Source organism: Bufo gargarizans, chromosome 4 (genome assembly GCF_014858855.1).
Source record: "Bufo gargarizans isolate SCDJY-AF-19 chromosome 4, ASM1485885v1, whole genome shotgun sequence".
Classification (NCBI taxonomy): domain Eukaryota; kingdom Metazoa; phylum Chordata; class Amphibia; order Anura; family Bufonidae; genus Bufo; species Bufo gargarizans.
In genome coordinates this window covers 469,540,312-469,562,248 of record NC_058083.1, presented here as the reverse complement: position 1 = coordinate 469,562,248, position 21,937 = coordinate 469,540,312, and the positions used below count along the sequence as shown (strand labels likewise).

The 21,937-nt window shown below is 48.3% G+C and overlaps 1 protein-coding gene across 1 annotated transcript in view; it reads right to left on the bottom strand.

Annotated features, from left to right (window-relative positions):
* The window catches only part of OTOR (otoraplin), a 47,735-nt gene that overhangs the window by 24,123 nt on the left and 1,675 nt on the right, over positions 1-21,937 (bottom strand). The window lies entirely within an intron of this gene.

Here is a 21,937-nt window from a genome sequence, read left to right as displayed (position 1 = left end):
ACCTACGCCAGCGAACAAAACTCTGGTGGATAGAGAGCCAAATTCCATTTGAATACCGCAGGACGGCTGGGGCCGCACCAAGCGGGTAAGCCCGTTCCGACTCTGAGGTCGGTGTAATCAAGTTTGCTACACAGTAACTTTTAGCGGGACATCGCTGAGTCACACATGCAGCGGGACGCCGCTGTATGTTCTGCTTTTCTCCGCACCAAATTAGTTTCACTGTGGGCGCTATTTAGGTAGTATAAAGCTGCCTGTTACAGTTACAGATTGCCAGTACCCTGTACAACAGGGATAGGAGTGTTCATCTAGCTGCTATTCTGTTGTCGGCTGTCCCGCAAATGCGCTGGTACTTTTGAAAAAAAGATCCTGTTGTCGGCTGCTTTGAAAACGTGCTGTTACTTTTGAAAGACATTGTTGGTTTCAAAGTAACTGTTCCATTGTTAGCGATTGTCAGTTTCTGCTATATTAGAAACTACCCAAGTTGTTGCGCTTGTCTACACAAACACATTTGCTGCTAATTTCAATTTTAGGTGTTTCTTAACCTATTTATGATTGTACCATCATAGTATTTATTTAATATTATTGCTACAATATTAATATATTATTTATAGGTTTTATTTTATGATTGTCATCTTAAAGGGCTTCTGTCACCCCACTAAAGTCATTATTTTTTTTTGGGGCTAGTTACATTCCTTATAGTGCGATATATGAAAATATAATGGTGTTACTTACTGCTGACAGGGCCGGCCGGAGGAGGAGATCACGGCTGGCCCTGTCAATCAACACGACGAGGGGGCGTTTTTTTGCGGCGGCTACCAGAAAGTAGACGCCCTACTTGCTGGTAGAGACCTGATTTACATATTATAAAACTTAGTTTTTATAAGAAACGGCTGAATGAAAGTAAGTAACACCATTATATTCTCATATATCGCACTATAAGGAATGTAACTAGCCCCCCCCCCCCCCCCCCAAAAAAAATGACTTTAGTGGGGTGACAGAAGCCCTTTAATTTGAAAATAATTAAAGTCAGTGGCCCAGTATCTGGAGGTGTGCCCAGTCTCTTTTTATATATATTTTAAAAAATATATACAGTCCTGATCAAAAGTTTAAGACCACTTGAAAAATTGGCAAAAAAATCATATTTAGCATGGCTGGATCTTAACCAGGTTCCAAGTAGAGCTTCAACATGCAACAAGTGGGAGTGAGACAAAACATTTTGTTGAGCATTCAATTTAATGTAAACAACAAATAAACTGAAACAGGCTGTTTTTCAGCTGATCAAAGGTTTAGGACCACACCTCCCAAAAAAAACTAAACCTCCCAAAACAGAAATCCAACTTCCAAACATGAACATGAGTAGCTCCCCCGTTATTGTTTATCACTTCAAAAATTCGTTTCGGCATGCTTGATGCAAGCGTTTCCATGAGGTGAGTGGGAACATTTCTCCAAGTGGTGAAGACAGCCGCACGAAGGCCATCTACTGTCTGGAACTGTTGTCCATTTTTGTAAACTTCCCTTGCCATCCATCCCCAAAGGTTCTCAATTAGATTTAGATCAGGGGAACACGCAGGATGGGCCAAAAGAGTGATGTTATTCTCCTGTAAGAAGTCCCTTGTCCTGCAGACATTGTTTACTGTAGCGTTGTCCTGTTGAAAAACCCAAACAGTAACAGAAAAATTTGTATTGGAATCGCACTCACCAGAGCTTGAGGTCATCCGGTATGCAGCAGCCTACCTGGAGTCCAAGATTCATCAGGGCTCCTTCATGAACAGTCCAAAGAAAGAAGATGGAGGCAGCATGACCGGTAAAACATCCCTTTATTAGGGGAACCGCCAAGTGAACAGCGTGCAGGGGTTGTGACGTTTCGGCTGCTTCACAGCCTTTATCAAACACAAAATGCCATTAACAAGTGCCTGTTTAAATATCTTAAAACACACCCACTCATAAGAGAGTGGCCAATGATAGTGTGACTAAGGTGCTGAGGTCATCACAGATGCGTCCTCAGGTGCTCCTACTACATGTGTCAAACAATCATACATATTAGATCCTTATCGCCCACATACCTGACAGGCACACATGTGCCTCGGCGTTCACAAGCACCAGGCGCGCATGACAGGAAAGAGAGGGTCACGTCACTGCCTGTTTCCTTAGGATCAGCTGCTCGCAGTGCGGCTCCGCCCACCCGATCTCACGTCATCCTATCTCCCCCGTCGTGCGCGCCGTTGTCAGGGACGCCTCCGGGCTGGTCCGCCCCTACCCCACAAGACGGGTGCGATAACTCCACCCCACCGCATCCGCAGTATTCACGATCCAAACCTAGATCGGATTAGGCTGCAATGCTGTTCTGCATTCCCTTCACAGCTTAAGGCAACGATGGGGGACTGTCATGGAACCATGAACCAGACGTACAACAAGAGATAAGTGGAAAATAAGAAGGTTTTATTGAAGAGCAAGCCGTAGCAAAGTCCGAACGGATGGCTAAACCGAAGCAGGGTCTTGCGGAGACAGAGGTCAGGAACCAGAAGGGTAGTCAGACGAAGCCAGGAACAGGAACCAACGGGGTAGTCAGACGAAGCCGGAATCAGGAACCAACGGGGTAGTCAGACGAAGCCAGGAACAGGAACCAACGGGGTAGTCAGACGAAGCCGGAATCAGGAACCAACGGGGTAGTCAGACGAAGCCGGAATCAGGAACCAACGGGGTAGTCAGACGAGGCCAGGATCAGGAACCAGAAGCAGCAGCAGTCTTGGAAGCATGTGAACACAGGAGGACCAAGCAAGGAACTGAAGCGACAGACCTCCTATATATATGAGCTAGGCATCCAGCTCCTCCCAGTGGGAAGGAGGAGCCGCAGGGTGGGAGGCTACAAGAAAACCCAGAAACCAAGATGGCCGCCAGCACATGTCAAACGAAGGAAACAGCAAGGAGGTAAGACCATGACAGTACCTCCCCCTCAAGGGCCCCTCCTCCGCGGAGTAAGGAACGGTTTCTGAGGGAAGCGTGCGTGGAAGGCTCGGAGCAAGACAGGAGCATGGACATCTGCGGAGGGAACCCAGGAACGCTCCTCTGGACCATAACCACGCCAATGGACCAAAAACTGCACCCGGCCGCGGACCAGGCGTGAGTCCAGGATATTGCTCACCTCATACTCCTCACGATTGCCCACTTGGACCGGACGAGGCCGAGGAATCGAGGAAGTGAAACGATTACACACCAGTGGCTTCAACAGGGAGACATGAAACACGTTGGAGATCCACATGCCAGGAGGAAGCGCAAGGGCATAGGCTACCGGGTTTACCCTGCGAAGCACTCGGAAGGGACCAACAAAGCGAGGCGCCAGCTTGGGAGTGGGCACTCGAAGGTTGAGGTTGCGGGTGGACAACCATACGCGGTCTCCGACCTGGTAGGAAGGAGCGGGCGCTCGTCTGCGATCAGCCTGGAGTTTCTGGCGCTGCGCAGAGACCTCAAGGGACCTCTGGATCTGTACCCAAGAAGCACGTAGGACGGAAAGGTGATCCTCCACAGCCGGAATATCCTGGGGAGAGAATACCTCCGGTAACACGGCAGGTTGGAACCCATAATTGGCCATGAAGGGAGACGTCCCAGAGGAAGAGTTCACCGCCGTGTTCCTGGCAAACTCAGCCCAAGGCAGGAGGTCAACCCAATTGTCTTGGTGATCGGAGACATAGCAACGAAGGAATTGCTCCAAGGCCTGATTGGATCGTTCTGCGGCCCCATTGGACTGAGGGTGGTAGGCCGAGGAGAAAGAGAGATGAATCCCCAACTGGGAGCAAAAGGCGCGCCAGAACCTGGACACAAACTGACTCCCCCGATCCGACACAATCTCCTTGGGCAAACCGTGCAACCGGAAGACCTCCCTGGCAAAAATCGAGGCCAACTCTTGTGCAGAGGGTAACTTCTTGAGAGGAACACAGTGGCACATTTTGGAAAACCGATCCACAATCATGAGAATGACCGTATGGCCTCGGGATGCAGGGAGGTCCACAATGAAATCCATCCCCAGGTGTGACCATGGACGCTCCCCGGTGGCTATGGGTTGCAAAAGGCCCAACGGAAGGTGCCGAGGGGACTTACTCTGGGCACAAACGGAGCATGCCGCTACATATGCGGCGATGTCGGAACGTAGAGAAGGCCACCAGAACAGACGTGAAACCGCCCAGGACAGCTGATTCTTTCCAGGGTGCCCCGCGGCCTTGGAGTTATGGTAGGTTCGCAACAACCGAGTGCGCAACTCCTCAGGCACAAAACATCTGCCGTTGGGTCTCCCAGAGGGAGCACCAGATTGAGCCGCCAAAATCTGCTCACCCAGAGGAGAAGTCAGGCTGGTGCGAATAGCGGCCAGGATCTGATTCGGGGGTATGACCGTAGTCGGAATCGACTCCTCCCCGGACAGCTCGGAGTACTGCCGTGATAAGGCATCCGCTCTGATGTTCTTGGAGCCGGGTAGGTAGGAGACCACGTAATTAAAACGTGACAAGAACAGAGCCCATCTGGCCTGACGTGGTGTCAATCTCTTGGCCTCAGAGAGGTAGGTCAGATTCTTGTGGTCCGTCAGGATGAGAACCGGAACCACCGAGCCCTCGAGCAAGTGCCTCCATTCTTTAAGGGCCTGCACGATGGCCAATAACTCCCTGTCACCAATCTGATAGTTGCACTCCGCGGAAGACAGTTTCCGGGAGTAAAACCCACAAGGAAGCAGAGGACCCTCTGGTGTTCTACGCTGAGACAGGAGGGCGCCTACTCCCGTCTCAGACGCGTCCACCTCGAGGACAAAAGGCAACCCAGGGTTGGGATGCGACAGAATCGGAGCCGACACAAAGGCGGACTTTAGAGCCTCAAAAGCTCGGATGGCCTCGAGCGGCCAGACCTGAGGATTACTGCCCTTCCTGGTCAGATCCGTGAGAGGCTTGGCTAGCATGGAAAAGTCCCTGATGAACTTCCGATAATAATTGGCGAAGCCCAAAAAGCGCTGCAGGGCACGAAGCCCACTGGGCTGGGGCCACTGTAAGACAGCCGAAACCTTCTCAGGATCCATGGAGAACCCCTCAGCGGAAATGATGTAACCTAAGAAGGTTACCTGGGATCGGTGAAATTCGCATTTCTCAAGCTTACCGAACAGCTTGTTCTCTCGTAAGCGTTGCAACACTCGTCTGACATCCAGAATGTGGGCCTCCATGGATGCAGAATATACCAAGATGTCATCCAAATAGACCACCACACACTGCTGCAACAGGTCACGGAAAACATCGTTGATGAATTCCTGGAAGACTGCGGGCGCATTGCACAACCCAAAGGGCATAACCAAGGATTCATAATGACCGGTCCTGGTGTTAAACGCGGTCTTCCACTCATCGCCCGCCTTGATCCTTACCAGGTTATATGCCGCCCTCAGGTCGAGTTTGGTAAAGACCGTGGCCCCTTTGAGGCGATCGAACAGCTCGGAAATCAAGGGTATCGGGTAAGCGTTCTTGATCGTGATGCGATTGAGACCCCTGTAATCGATGCAAGGCCTCAACTCGCCGCCCTTCTTTTTCACAAAGAAAAATCCAGCCCCTGCCGGGGACGAGGATTTGCGAATGTGTCCGCGTGAAAGCGCCTCCCTCACGTACTCCTCCATGGCCTCATTCTCCGCTACCGACAGTGGATAGACTTTGCCACGAGGAGGAACGGCACCGGATTGTAACTCTATGGCACAATCGTATGGGCGGTGCGGAGGTAGGGCAACCGCGCGCACCTTATCGAATACATCCCGGTACTCTTCGTATTCAGGAGGCAACAGAGAGTCCGAGGAAGTACACAGCAACTTGACAGGCCCATGGATGCAACTAGCCCCACACTGCGGTGACCACGAGAGGATCTCGACCGATCTCCAATCGAAAGTCGGATTATGCTTCTGGAGCCAGGGGTACCCCAAGACCACCGAGTAGTGTGGAGACGAAATAACCTGGAGACAGACCGACTCTCTGTGAACGGCACCAATGGCCATCCCCACTGGAAGGGTCTCATGAGTCACGTGTGGCGGCAGGAGGATTCTGCCGTCTATCGCCTCAAGAGCCAGTGGGGAACCTCGAGGCTGCAGAGGAATGGAATTGGCGGCAACGAACACTCTATCAATGAACAAACCACCAGCACCAGAGTCCACCAACGCCTGGGTCGTCACCGAGCCCCCGACCCAGGAGAGGACAACCGTGATCAGTGGTTTGTCAACACGGGAAACCGGGGACGAGGAGACTCCACCCAAGATCTGCCCCCGACAGGACCTCAGGTGCGAGCGTTCTCCCGGACGGTTCGGACATGCCAACCGAAAATGCCCACCGAGACCACAGTACATGCATCGGCCCTCGCGTCTCCGGAGTACCCTCTCCCCCTCAGACAGGCGAGCAAACCCCCGCTGCATGGGTTCACCCCCAGACAAGTCATCCCCAGGAGGCGTGGGAGGAGAGGGAGGCACGGGTGGGACAGCAAACGTAGGCGCCAATCTGTTAGGAGACCTCCGCAGGCTCTCCTTAAAGGAAGGTCTCTCCCTGAGTCTGGTGTCAATCAAAATCAGGAAAGAAATAAGAGACTCGAGCTCCACTGGTAGGTCCTTAGCTGCAACCTCATCCTTCAAGGCATCCGAGAGACCATGAGAGAAAGCAGCGACCAGAGCCTCACCATTCCAGCCCACCTCTGCTGCCAGGGTACGAAACTCAATGGCGTATTCAGCTACGGATCGTGAACCCTGTCTGATGGACATAAGGAGCTTCGCAGCAGAGGCAGCACGAGCCGGCACATCGAATACCTTCCGAAGAGAAGCAACAAAACCGGAAAACTCGGCAACCACCGGATTGTTGTTCTCCCATAAAGGGCTGGCCCAGGCCAAGGCCTTGTCCGAGAGCAGCGAGATCAAGAAGCCCACCCTTGATCTCTCAGTAGGAAAGGCATGTGGCAGCAACTCGAAGTAAATGCCCACCTGGTTAAGGAAACCTCGGCACTGAGTTGGCTCTCCCCCAAAGCGCTGTGGAAGGAGGGCAGAACCGGTCATACCCTGAAACACCACAGGCGCAGCAACAGGTGTCAGGGTAGACTCTGGCGCAACAACCGGAGCGGCAGTAGGAGCGGGCCCAGGAGCGACAACCGACCCATCGGCAACGGAAGCTAAATGAGCCGTGCGTTCAAGCAGGGTTTGCAACGCCACAGCGAACCGACCCAACAGGTGATCCTGCTGATCAAGTCTGGCAACCAGCGTAGGTAGCGAGGGTGGCCCTGTACCGTCAGAATTCAGGGCTTGGTCCTAATGTCATGGAACCATGAACCAGACGTACAACAAGAGATAAGTGGAAAATAAGAAGGTTTTATTGAAGAGCAAGCCGTAGCAAAGTCCGAACGGATGGCTAAACCGAAGCAGGGTCTTGCGGAGACAGAGGTCAGGAACCAGAAGGGTAGTCAGACGAAGCCAGGAACAGGAACCAACGGGGTAGTCAGACGAAGCCGGAATCAGGAACCAACGGGGTAGTCAGACGAAGCCAGGAACAGGAACCAACGGGGTAGTCAGACGAAGCCGGAATCAGGAACCAACGGGGTAGTCAGACGAAGCCGGAATCAGGAACCAACGGGGTAGTCAGACGAGGCCAGGATCAGGAACCAGAAGCAGCAGCAGTCTTGGAAGCATGTGAACACAGGAGGACCAAGCAAGGAACTGAAGCCACAGACCTCCTATATATATGAGCTAGGCATCCAGCTCCTCCCAGTGGGAAGGAGGAGCCGCAGGGTGGGAGGCTACAAGAAAACCCAGAAACCAAGATGGCCGCCAGCACATGTCAAACGAAGGAAACAGCAAGGAGGTAAGACCATGACAGGGACGTCCACAAAGGAGGCGGTGTCATCACGTCATCAGCCGAAACCCGGCCCTGATGACATCACAGTCCCGCCTCTCCAGTGTCCGATCCACCCCGCATTGCCGAAGCTGCAACCTCGGTCTAGCCCCATCCTTTGCTGCGGTGCGTGAAGGGAGAAATCCACACTCATCTAGGGGTCACGGATTGGACCCAAGCCTTAGTTCTATGGCATGCCGTACTCCATGTGGGCTAGGAAAAAGTGAGAAACGTGCCTTAATAAAAAACAAACTACAGTTAAAAACATTACACAGAGAACCAGTTCAAAGGTCACTCAGGCTCATTACACATTCGTTATCGGAAAATCTATGTTCATCCCATAAGGTTGGAGGGCTCTCATTTCAAAAATCCACCTAAGTTCTTTCTTCTGTAGAATCCGATCCTTGTCCCCCCCACGTCTCAGAGGGCCAACCGAATCAATGATTCTGATCGGAGTTGGTTGACCGAGTGCCCACGCGCCAGGAAATGTTTTGCCACCGGCTTGTCAATCTGGGCCCTACGGATGTTACTCTTGTGGGAATTGATGCGTTCCCTGGCTTCCATAGTGGTCTCCCCAATGTAGATGAGGCCACATGGACACGTGATCATGTATATCACGTCCCGTGACCTGCATGTGAAAAAGTTTTTGATCTTATAAGGCTTGCCGCTATAGGGATGGGCAAAGGTATAACCCTTCAGCATATTGCCACAGTTACAACACCCAAGGCAGGGAAAACATCCCAACTTCCTTGGTGCCAGATACCTTTGCCCATCCCCATGCGGCTCCCCAACCTCGGTCTTCACCAATCTGTCACGCAGGTTGGTCCCTCTCTTGTATGCCATCATGGGGAAACCCACAAATTCCTCTACCATGGGCAAACCTTTTTGTAAAATGTGCCATTCTTTGCGTATAATACGCGCTATATCACCACTTTTGGATCCATATGTCGAGACAAACGGAATCCGTTTGCGGTGGGGTGGAGTTATCGCACCCGTCTTGTGGGGTAGGGGCGGACCAGCCCGGAGGCGTCCCTGACAACGGCGCGCACGACGGGGGAGATAGGATGACGTGAGATCGGGTGGGCGGAGCCGCACTGCGAGCAGCTGATCCTAAGGAAACAGGCAGTGACGTGACCCTCTCTTTCCTGTCATGCGCGCCTGGCGCTTGTGAACGCCGAGGCACATGTGTGCCTGTCAGGTATGTGGGCGATAAGGATCTAATATGTATGATTGTTTGACACATGTAGTAGGAGCACCTGAGGACGCATCTGTGATGACCTCAGCACCTTAGTCACACTATCATTGGCCACTCTCTTATGAGTGGGTGTGTTTTAAGATATTTAAACAGGCACTTGTTAATGGCATTTTGTGTTTGATAAAGGCTGTGAAGCAGCCGAAACGTCACAACCCCTGCACGCTGTTCACTTGGCGGTTCCCCTAATAAAGGGATGTTTTACCGGTCATGCTGCCTCCATCTTCTTTCTTTGGACTGTTGAAAAACCCAGTCGTTACCACACAGACGAGGGCCTTCAGTCATGAGGAATGCTCTCTGCAATATCTGGACATAGCCAGCGGCCTTTTGACGTCCCTGCACTTCCTGAAGCTCCATTGTTCCACTGAAGGAAAAAGCACCCCAGACAATTATGGCGCGCCCTCCACTGTGGCTCGTAGAAAACATCTCAGGTGGGATCTGCTTGTCATGCCAGTAATGTTGGAAACCATCAGGACCATCAAGGTTAAATTTTTCTCATCAGAGAATAAAACTTTCTTCCACCTTTAAATGTCCCATGTTTGGTGCTCTCTTGCAAAGTCCAAACGAGCAGTTCTGTGGCGTTCAAGGAGACGAGGTCTTTGAAGACGTTTTTTGTTTGTGAAGCCCTTCAGTCTCAGATGCCGTCTGATGGTTATGGGGCTGCAGTCAGCACCAGTAAGGGCCTTAATTTGGGTCGAGGATCGTCCAGTGTCTTGACGGACAGCCAATTGGATCCTCCGGCTCAGTGCTGTTGAATTTTTTTGGGGTCTTCCACTTGACTTTTTTGTTCCATAACTCTCAGGATCATTTAATAAATTCCAAATGACTGTCTTACTGCGTCCCACCTCAGCAGCGATGGCACGCTGTGAGAGACCCTGCTTATGCAGTTCAACAACCCGACCACGTTCAAAAAGGGAGAGTTTTTTTGCCTTTGCCATCACAACGTGTGACTACCTGACAGAAAATGACAATGAATCCACATCTTTGCACAGATTTGGCCTTTTAAAGGCATGTGGTCCTAAAATTTGGATCAGCTGAAAAACAGCCTGTTTCAGTTTAATCATTATTTTCAATTAATTGAATGCTCAAAAAATGTTTTGTCTCACTCTTATTTCTGTTGAATGTTGAAGCTCTACTTGGAATCTTGTTAAGAGCCAACAATGTAAAATATGATTTTTTGCCATTTTTCAAGTGGTCTTAAACTTTTGATCAGGACTGTATATTACCCCCTTTCCCAAAAAATAAATATCAAGCATCGCTGCGTGCAAAAACGCCCATACTATTAAAATATAAACAGTGCATAATGTGATGGGGGAAAAAAATCACTGATTTAACAATTTTTTGTCACTTCACCTTCCCCAAAAATGTTTATAAAAAGTGATCAAAAAGTCATACACACGCCAAAAACAATAAACACTGATGATCTTCTGAAACCGAGCCTCCGCCCTTGCTTTGCTAATCGGAGCGTTTAAAAAAAAAAAAGCTTATAAGTCTCTTATAAGAGCTTTAATCACCTATTGCACCTGTATGGTCATCTTACATCTCAAGAAGAGAAAAGAAACCTTCCCAAATACATACACAGGACAAATTAAATAACTGTCTATCTTTAGTGGAGTTTTTTTAAGTGATGGCCATCTCCACCCAATATAAGGAAAACGGTTTGCATAGGGCTAAATACGTAAAATACAATAGGCAGATATTTCTTACTGTACAGGTCCTTCTAAAAAAAATAGCATATTGTGATAAAGTTTATTATTTTCTGTAACGTACTGATAAACATTAGACTTTCATATATTTTAGATTCATTACACACAACTGAAGTAGTTCAAGCCTTTTATTGTTTTAATATTGATGATTTTGGCATACAGCTCATGAAAACCCCAAATTCCTATCTAAAAAAATTAGCATATCATGAAAAGGTTCTCTAAACGAGCTATTAACCTAATCATCTGAATCAACTAATTAACTCTAAACACCTGCAAAAGATTCCTGAGGCTTTTAAAAACTCCCAGCCTGGTTCATTACTCAAAATCGCAATCATGGGTAAGACTGCCGACCTGACTGCTATTCCAGACCTTGGGGAACCTGCGGAAGCAGTGGACTGAGTCTGGAGTAGAAACATCCAGAGCCACCATGTACAGGCGTGAGCAGGAAATGGGCTACAGGTGCCGCATTCCCCAGGTCAAGCCACTTTTGAACCAGAAACAGCGGCAGAAGCGCCTGACCTGGGCTACAGAGAAGCAGCACTGGACTGTTGCTCAGTGGTCCAAAGTACTTTTTTCGGATGAAAGCAAATTTTGCATGTCATTCGGAAATCAAGGTGCCAGAGTCTGGAGGAAGACTGGGGAGAGGGAAATGCCAAAATGCCTGAAGTCCAGTGTCAAGTACCCACAGTCAGTGATGGTCTGGGGTGCCATGTCAGCTGCTGGTGTTGGTCCACTGTGTTTTATCAAGGGCAGGGTCAATGCAGCTAGCTATCAGGAGATTTTGGAGCACTTCATGCTTCCATCTGCTTAAAAGCTTTATGGAGATGAAGATTTCATTTTTCAGCACGACCTGGCACCTGCTCACAGTGCCAAAACCACTGGTAAATGGTTTACTGACCATGGTATTACTGTGCTCAATTGGCCTGCCAACTCTCCTGACCTGAACCCCATAGAGAATCTGTGGAATATTGGGAAGATAAAGTTGAGAGACGCAAGACCCAACACTCTGGATGAGCTTAAGGCCGCTATCGAAGCATCCTGGGTCTCCATAACACCTCAGCAGTGCCACAGGCTGATTGCCTCCATGCCACGCCGCATTGAAGCAGTTATTTCTGCAAAAGGATTCCCGACCAAGTATTGAGTGCATAACTGAACATAATTATTTGAAGGTTGACTTTTTTTGTATTAAAAACACTTTTCTTTTATTGGTCGGATGAAATATGCAAATTTTTTAAGATAAGAAATTTGGGTTTTCATGAGCTGTATGCCAAAATCATCAATATTAAAACAATAAAAGGCTTGAACTACTTCAGCTGTGTGTAATGAATCTAAAATATATGAAAGTCTAATGTTTATCAGTACATTACAGAAAATAATGAACTTTAACACAATATGCTAATTTTTTTAGAAGGACCTGTACATTCATACTCTTTTCTGACGGTCCATTTCAATGAACCTTGAAAACCAAGCAACGATTAGACACTTTTTCTTCTTCTGAAAAGTGAGCCTTTAATTATTCATATGTTTCTGCATATATTGAGTGATATATATGGAAGAGGGCAGATTACATTTTTTCAGTTCACATCGGCATATAGGATGTGAAATAAAATTCCATCAATGGCTGACAAATTCTTTTATGCCACCTTATATGCAAGCAAATCCATTGAGGAATATTTGATTAATAATACAGAAAGAGAATATGAAACTGAAAGTCTGGTTCTAATAGTTGGCAGGATATAGAGATAAAGCTATCCTACACCATGTGAAATACAGCAGACAGGCTACAAATGTTAATGTATAAATACCCCATTGCTGAAATTTTTGGTTAATGGGATAAGCTGCCGCCAGAAGGTCTTGCAGCTATTGAATTTGTATGCTTTAGTCATGCAGAGTTAGCTGTCAGTCACTGAGAAGGACCACCCACTGGACTCTTAAGAATTGAAATAAATATACAGCATGAGAAGTTTTACTAAATATTTTCTTACAAACTATATATCAATATTCTAAGCTATCCCAGCTCTATAGTGTCACAGCAGAAACAAAAAATTACCCCCTAAAATGTTACCTTTAATAGTATCCATATAAATATTAAAAATGAACCTCAGTAAAAAAAAAATCTACAATGTCTAGTGTTGATCGAGCACCAAAGTGCTCTGGTGCTCAGGTGCTCGAGTAGGACATCTCGGGATGCTCGGGTGCTCTACTGAGCACCCGAGCACAATGGAAGTCAATGGGACAACCCGAGCATTAAACCAGGCACCCCCTGCTCTGAAGAGGGGAGGGTGTCTGGTTCATAGTAAAAGGTCAGAACTTGATGGAAACACCACTGAAATGGTTTGGGAACAGCATAGGGAGGATGTCTGGATGCATCTTGGACTCCCAGGTTGCTGCTGGGAACAATGTTTTTCGAGTAGTACGCCACTTTTACAGACTGACAATAATACGCACAGAACCGAAGATAAAATCAATTTTAGAGGAAAAATTGTTAGGAAACATTCTTTCCTGTATATTTACTTGTATATAAAGTGTAAGTGCTGCCAAAAATAACAAGGAAGAGGCACTCCGATACAACCTGGAGTGCCTTATTCACATTGTGGTACAATTGTTCAGGTAGTGGGACTCCTACACTCATAAAGCCTATGCACTAGGTGAAAGGGCTGCCAAAAATTACAAGGAACCGGCACTCCAATACACCCTTTATTACACATAAAGGAGGGCATCATACACAGCCTTAAAAAATGATGATTGATGGCCTGCTGGTGACCCTCAAAAACATTAGGAGCAAGGGCCTGCTGGTGACCCTCTAAAACATTAGGGGCGAGTGCCTGCTGCTGAGCTGACCATCTAAAACATTAGGGGTGAGGGCCTGCTGCTGATCGGACCGTGGAAAAAATTATAGGCGAGGGCCTGCTGCTGAGCTGACCATCAAAAAAATTATGGTTGAGGGTCTGCTGCTGAGCTGACCATCGAAAAAAATATTGTTGAGGGTCTGCTGGTGAGCTGACGCTCTAAAACATTAGGGGCGAGGGCCAGCTCCTGCTGCTAATCTGACCATGAAAAAAATTATGGCCTAGGGTCTGCTGCTGAGCTGACCATCGAAAAAATTATGGTTGAGGGTCTGCTGCTGAGCTTACTCTCTAAAACATTAGGGGCGAGTGCCAGCTGCTGATCTGACCATGGAAAAAATTATGGGCGAGGGCCTGCTGCTGTGCTGACCATCAAAAAAATTATGGTTGAGGGCCTGCGGCTGAGCTGACCCTCTAAAATATTAGCAGCGAGGGCAGCCTAATAAGCATGTTGATATGATGAAGGAGGAGGTGGAGGAGTAGAATGGGGGGTTGCAGCCACTAATGTAGGTGGTGGCGGAAATCCTGATGAAAGTAGGGCGCGCAATTTTTGGCGTCAGTAGCACCTGTGCCATCGCAGGGTACAACTCGCTCCAGTCCTCCACAACATTCACCCAGTGTGCCGTCAGGGAAATGTAGCGTCCCTGGCCAAAAGCAGTTGTCCATGTGTCAGTCGTTAAGTGGACCTTTCCAATAACTGCTTTGGTCAGGGCACGGGTGATGTTATGGGACACATGCTGGTGTAAAGCAGGGATGGAACACTGGGAAAAATAGTGGCGGCTTGGGACTGAGTAACGAGGGAGGGCCACCGCCATCAGGCAGTGGAAAACCTCAGTGTCCACAAGTCTAAACGGCAACATTTCCAGGCCCAGCAATTTTGACAGGTGCACATTTAGTGCTATGGCCTGTGGGTGTTTGGCCGGGTATTTGCACTTTCATTCTAAGGCCAGGGGTATTGACATCTGTATGCTGCGCTGGGACACAGAAGTGGATGTACTAGCTGATGGTGCTTGCGAAGGTCCAGGGCAGAAGGCATCCTGGCCTGTGTCTTGGACAGCAGATTGGCCAGCACGTAACACAGGGGAAGAGTAGGCAGTGGTATGACCCGCAGACACTGATTGTGGACCCAGGCGTTCGGCCTACCTATTAGGGTGCTTTATTGCCATGTGGCGGATTATGCTGGTGGTTGTGAGGTTGCTAGTATTCACGCCCCTGCTCTTTTTGGTTTGGCACAGTTTGCAAATGACAATTCTTTTATCATCCGCACTTTCCTCAAAAAAGCGCCAGACTGCAGAACACATACCCCTTGGCAAGGGAGATTGCCGCAAGAGGGTGCTCCGGGGAACAGTTACGGGCCTGTTTGGTGCGGCCCGCCTTCTCCCTTTTGCCAACCCACTGCCTCTTCCAGCCTGTTGCGGTGCTGCAAATCCCTCCCCCTCTGTACTTCTGTCCTCGCTCGGCTTGCCACCTTCCCAGATTGGGTCAGTGATTTTATTGTTCACCACCTCCTCTTCCACTTCCTCACTCTGCTCATCCTCCTGACTTGTTGATCTAACAACAACCTCACTTATTGACAACTGTGTCTCATCCTCATCATCAACCTCTTGAGACACTAATTGCCGTTGACTTATTGGCAACTGTGTCTCATCATCATCATCCACCTCGTGAAACACTAATTGCCATTCCCCAATGTCATCTTCTTGTGACTGTGGATGCTAAAGACTTTAGTCATCAGTGCACACAATCTCCTCATGTCCCTCTTCAAGCGGGCTTGGCGAGAGGCCCAAATCAAGAAATGGCGATGAAAAGAGCTCCTTGGAATTTCCAAGTGTGGGATCATTTGTTTGGCAATACTCTCCATGGTGGGAGGAAGGATGATCAGGGTGAGGATTCTGTTAACCAGACTCTTGGCTACTGAGACTGGACTTTGTGGAAGACAGGGTGGTGCTTAACCAACTGGAAGCATTATCTACTGCAATTCAACCGACCACCTGGTCGCACTGGTGTGACTTTGAGAGTGGTGTCCTGCGCCGCCCTGCAATCTGGGACATGAAGATAGGTATCGTGGATGAGTGTGTTCCTTGTGCTCTGGCACCAGGCACAGTTTCTCCACGCCCAGGGCCGCGGCCTCTGCGTACACCATCAGCAGCACGGCCACTTCCTTGTCCCTTACTGCTCGTCTTCTGCATATTAAATGGTATATATGCTTGCAAGTATGTCACACGTACAGTAGCTCAGGTTTTGTAAGTGTATGCGCAAAAAAAAATTAAACTGAATGTCACTGATATTTAGGATGTGCAAATGTTATACAGGAGATGTAACGCAGGTAATGTCTCTGTTACCAGCGACTATTAAAAAATGACAGGGAATTTCACAGCTATTTGGTATGCGCAAACATTACACAGGAGATGTAGCACAGGTAATGTCGCTGCTGTCACTAGCGGCTAATGTTATACAGGAGATGTAGCGCAGGTAATGTCGCTGCTGTCCCCAGCGGCTAACGTTATACAGAAGATGTAGCGCAGGTAATGTGGCTGCTGTCCCCAGCGGCTAAGAAAAAATGACAGTCAATGTCACAGATATTTGGGATGCGCAAACGTTATACAGGAGATGTAGCGCAGGTAATATAACTGTTCGCAGCAGACACAGTCTATGGAAAAAGTACACTGGATGTCAAAGATATTTTTATTATTCACACAATTTAAACAGGAGATGCAGCGCAGATAATGTCGCTGTCCCCAGCATCTACGGAAAAAGTACACTGGATGTCACAGCTATTTTTAGTATGCGCAAACGTTATACAGGAGATGTAGCGCAGGTAATGTCACTGTCCACAGCGTCTACAGAAAATGTACACTGGATGTAGGTGGTCAGGCCCAGCTAGTCAGGCCCACATCAAGCAGACGACAGACAGAGCAGAAGATAAATACCTGCCAGATTCACTAGGCATATGACAAGAAGCAGAATATATATAGATTCCTGCCACATATTGCCAATACCTGCTGGGACCCAAGACTAAAGCTGTAACTCGTATGGATTTCTGTTGCCATTCAGTAAAGACAAGTTGGATTATATCTCCTGTCTGGATCTCAATCATTCCTCAATTACTCCTACTGACCACACTCAATTTATTGCAAGTGAGCCAGGATCCAGGAGTCCAGCCGTACCAAGGTAGGAGACACCGTTGACACTACTTTACCTACTACACAGAGACATTTATCCCCCTCTGGCCAGGGGCGGGCTGGGCCGGGGGGCAGGGAGGCAATTGCCCCCCAGGCCGCCCTAAATAAACGGCCGCTGGGCCGCCCGTCTAAAAAAAAAAAAAAAAAAAAAAAAAAAAAAAATTTTTTTTTAATTCTTCAGGGCCGCACCGCCGATCACCACAGGCGGCGCGGCCCTGGATGTAATTGCGGCCGTGCTGTGGGGCAGGGGAGGGAGAGGCGTGTCCCTCCCCTGTTCTTCTGATAGGCTGCAGGCACTAATGCCTGCAGCCTATCGGAGGCCAGCTCAGGCAGCGCGATGACGTCATTATCATCGCGACGCCTGAGCCGGCAGCACACACACACAGCAGGGACACAGGCTGGCATCGCTGCTGATGGAGGTAAGTATTTATTTATTTTTTTCTTCTTTGCGGGGGGCTGGCACTATGGGGGGGAGATCTGGCAATATGGGGGGAGATATGGCACTATGAGGAGGAAATCTGGCACTATGGGGGGGAGATCTGGCACTATGGGGGGAGCTGGCACTATGGGGGCACTATAGGGGGAGCTGGCACTATGGGGGGCACTATAGGGGGAGCTGGCACTATGGGGGGCACTATAGGGGGAGCTGGCACTATGGGGGCACTATAGGGGGAGCTGGCACTATGGGTGGACTATAGGGGGAGCTGGCACTATGGGGGGGACTATAGGGGGAGCTGGCACTATGGGGGGACTATAGGGGGAGCTGGAACTATGGGGGGGACTATAGGGGGAGCTGACACTATGGGGGGCACTATAGGGGGAGCTGGCACTATGGGGGGCACTATAGGGGGAGCTGGCACTATAAGGGGGGCTGGCACTATGGGGGGACTATAGGGGGAGCTGGCACTATGGGGGGCACTATAGGGGGAGCTGGCACTATGGGGGGACTATAGGGGGGGCTGGCACTATGGGGGGACTATAGGGGGAGCTGGCACTATGGGGGGGACTATAGGGGGAGCTGGCACTATGGGGGGGACTATAGGGGGAGCTGGCACTATGGGGGGACACTATAGGGGGAGCTGGCACTATGGGGGGACTATGGGGGGGCTGGCACTATAAGGGGAGCTGGCACTATGGGGGAGGGCTGGCACTATTGGAGGAGCTGGCACTGTGGGGGCATTTCTTACTGGCACATTATGGGGGGGCACCATGGGGGAGAGGAGCACTATAGGGGTAACTGGGGGCTCTAAAGGGGCTTTTTTTTTAATTATTGGCACATTCTGGGGGGGCACTATAGGGGAGAGCAGCACTATGGGGCATCTGGTGCTACTATAGGGGCATTATTTGGGGGCACTATGGGGAAGTGGGGGCTCTAAAGGGGCCTTTTATATTGGAACATTATGGGGGGCACTATGGCATTTGGTGGCACTAAGGGGGCATTTTTTACTGGTACATTGTCGGGGAGAGGAGCACTATAGGGGCATCTGCTGGGGGCACTAAGGGGCATTTTTTTACTGGCATATTATGGGGACACTATGGGGAAGGGGGAGAGGAGCAGTATGAGGGCATTTACTGGGGCACTATATAGGGGTATTTTATACTGGCATACATTTTGGGGACATTAGCTCAACTGCGGGCACTAAGCGGGGGTATTTCATGTACTGTCATATTATAGGGAAAATTAGTACTACTAGGCGGTATTATGGGGAGCTTTACTACTACTAGGGGCTATGAAGAACATGATTACTAGGGCACTATAGGGGCATTATTACTACTAAGTGTGCTCTGGCAGAGAATTATTTCTATTGGTGGGATTTTGGGGAGCACTGTTACTTTGGGGGCACCCTGGCATAGTATCAGCTTAGCACAATTATTTTTGGGGGACATTATCTTTATACTATTAGTGTCTGGGCGCAGTTATTTTTTAGAGCACTGTGTGCCAATAATTGTTTAAGGGGGCACTATCTGTGTGGTAGTAGTATTTCCAGGCGGACTGTTTCTGCAGCATAGTATTGGGGGCATAGCGGGTACAGTATTGGGGGCACTATCTGTGTGGTAGTAGTATTTCCAGGCGGACTGTTTCTGCAGTATAGTATTGGGGGCATAGCGGGTACAGTATTGGGGGCACTATCTGTGTGGTAGTAGTATTTCCAGGGGGACTGTTTCTGCAGTATAGTATTGGGGGCATAGCGGGTACAGTATTGGGGGCACTATCTGTGTGGTAGTAGTATTTCCAGGGGGACTGTTTCTGCAGTATAGTATTGGGGGTTGCAGGAAACTAATGTCTGTTTCTCAATCTCTGCAGAGAAGGGAGATGGCAGAAGAATCATCATGGCGGTCTGGTCTGAATGGAGAAGATGAGGAAAGAGAACGTCTACAACAAAGGTGACATCACTGGATGTAAGAGGTATGTTGGGCTATGTAGGAGAAGAGATGCTCCGGCTCCTCCACCTGACATCTGCAGAAGGAGGATTCAGAACTGGGTGAGGATGACGAAAGGGGGCAGCAGAATTGTGTCTATAGAACAGAATAGATTCGCAGCTGTCTAGACATCATCAGATCTGACATGTTTTCCCCTCCGGTTTGTCAATAGTCTGGGGTTCATCAGGGACTCATAGACTCATAGTACAGAAATGGACGTCAGGTCTACTGAAAAAATAGACCAGATAACATCCCTCTGTGTTAATCAATATCTGCAGTTATAGTGCCAGTATGTCCAGTATTTAGTGTTCAATAGCAGCTAAGGTACATCATTTTGATATTACACTTAAGGATTATATGATATCATCTGTTGGATGGAGCCTCCTAGATAGACAGCTGTGGATCTATTCTGTTCTGTAGACCTGTGGACCTAATTTATCTGATGATATCTAACCTCACATTGGATCCGTTGGGGCACCGGCGCTGACCACCACTGGCCAAGCCGGCCAGAAGCAGGTGGTCTGCGACACCTTGCAACCATCCCCATGTAGTCACCTTGGACACGCAAGTACCATAAGGACCATAATTATTCATTATGTTATGGTGTGCACAAACTGACTAGTGCAAATATTGCTGTATGTGATTGGCAGGCACTTGACTAGTGCATAAATGGATATGGTACAGTGTCTACATATCTGTGTCTTCAAAGGGGCTATATTTATCCCCTAAATACATATAGGGCTTTGACTCTGTCTATTGTTGTTGTCTTTCTTTGACTGTACTATCCAGAGTATTGATTGGTAGTGTATGACTGCAATGATTTACAGCCTGACACTGGTGACAATTTTAATTTAATGTCATTCATGATGAGGAAGATTGTGTCCCATTCATGTAAATACTGATCAGGCTATTGAACTGATATATTCCCTGATGAGCCCAGGTCATTGGTATGGGCGAAACGCATAGGGATTATACACTCACCTAAAGAATTATTAGGAACACCATACTAATACGGTGTTGGACCCCCTTTTGCCTTCAGAACTGCCTTAATTCTACGTGGCATTGATTCAACAAGGTGCTGATAGCATTCTTTAGAAATGTTGGCCCATATTGATAGGATAGCATCTTGCAGTTGATGGAGATTTGAGGGATGCACATCCAGGGCACGAAGCTCCCGTTCCACCACATGCCAAAGATGCTCTATTGGGTTGAGATCTGGTGACTGTGGTGGCCATTTTAGTACAGTGAACTCATTGTCATGTTCAAGAAACAAATTTGAAATGATTTGAGCTTTGTGACATGGTGCATTATCCTGCTGAAAGTAGCCATCAGAGGATGTGTACATGGTGGTCATGAAGGGATGGACATGGTCAGAAACAATGCTCAGGTAGCCCCATGGCATTTAAACGATGGCCAATTGGCACTAAGGGGCCTAAAGTGTGCCCAGAAAACATCCCCCACACCAGTACACCACCACCACCAGCCTGCACAGTGGTAACAAGGCATGATGGATACATGTTCTCATTCTGTTTACGCCAAATTCGGACTCTACCATTTGAATGTCTCAACAGAAATCGAGACTCATCAGACCAGGCAACATTTTTCCAGTCTTCAACAGTCTAATTTTGGTGAGCTCGTTCAAATTGTAGCCTCTTTATCCTATTTGTAGTGGAGATGAGTGGTACCCGGTGGGGTCTTCTGCTGTTGTAGCCCACCTTTCTTTCCCATTCTGATATTCAGTTTGGAGTTCAGGAGATTGTCTTGACCAGGACCGCAACCCTACATGCATTGAAGCAACTGCCATGTGATTGGTTGACTAGATAATCGCATTAATGAGAAATAGAACAGGTGTTCCTAATAATTCTTTAGGTGAGTGTATATCTATACCAATAGTGCATTTTTGGGATTATATATTCATACCAATAGTGCATATTGGCATCGTACGGCTGCGCTGTAGGAGTACACCAATGTGAGCACCAAGTAGCAGCCATTTATGTGTATCACAGAATACCTTTTTTTTTCTCTTACCATAATGACACAGTGGATTTAGCATATACGTATATGGTGCAACAATTTGTATACATATCTTTATTGTTTTCTGTACCTAGATCAGGTCATCACCTAAGGGACCGTGGTCAGACCCAGTCCAACTGTCATCGAACAGGGACAAACCAGGGCAATACAGGAGGTTCCTGAACACGGGATCGCCCTTATCGGGGCGGCTATTCCGTTTTTTAGGCAGGACCAAATATCCTAGGGCCACTCCTAGGGACAGGCCCAATTCAACAGTCGTCATCTTGCCTAGAATTGATTGGTCTAAAGGGACCTCTCTGTATAACAGAAACAATCCCCTTAGAGCATCCATTGCTTATCCAGTCATCAAGTGTCGATTTTCTTTTTCTTCTCTTTGTGTGTTTGTTATATATCAGAGTTAGTTATTTTATACGGACAATACAATAAAGGCTACATTTTAAAGCAGGTGGTACCCTGTGACTACATAATTCATATATACCATCTGTGTGTATTTCCCCTCTGACGGGGTATTGTCTTAGCTGATGATATCTAGACAGCTGTGAACCCTACTGCTGTCTAGACATTTGAGGACTTTACGCTGGACGATGTATCTACCTTTTCCTATGATGCCCTATGAATATTA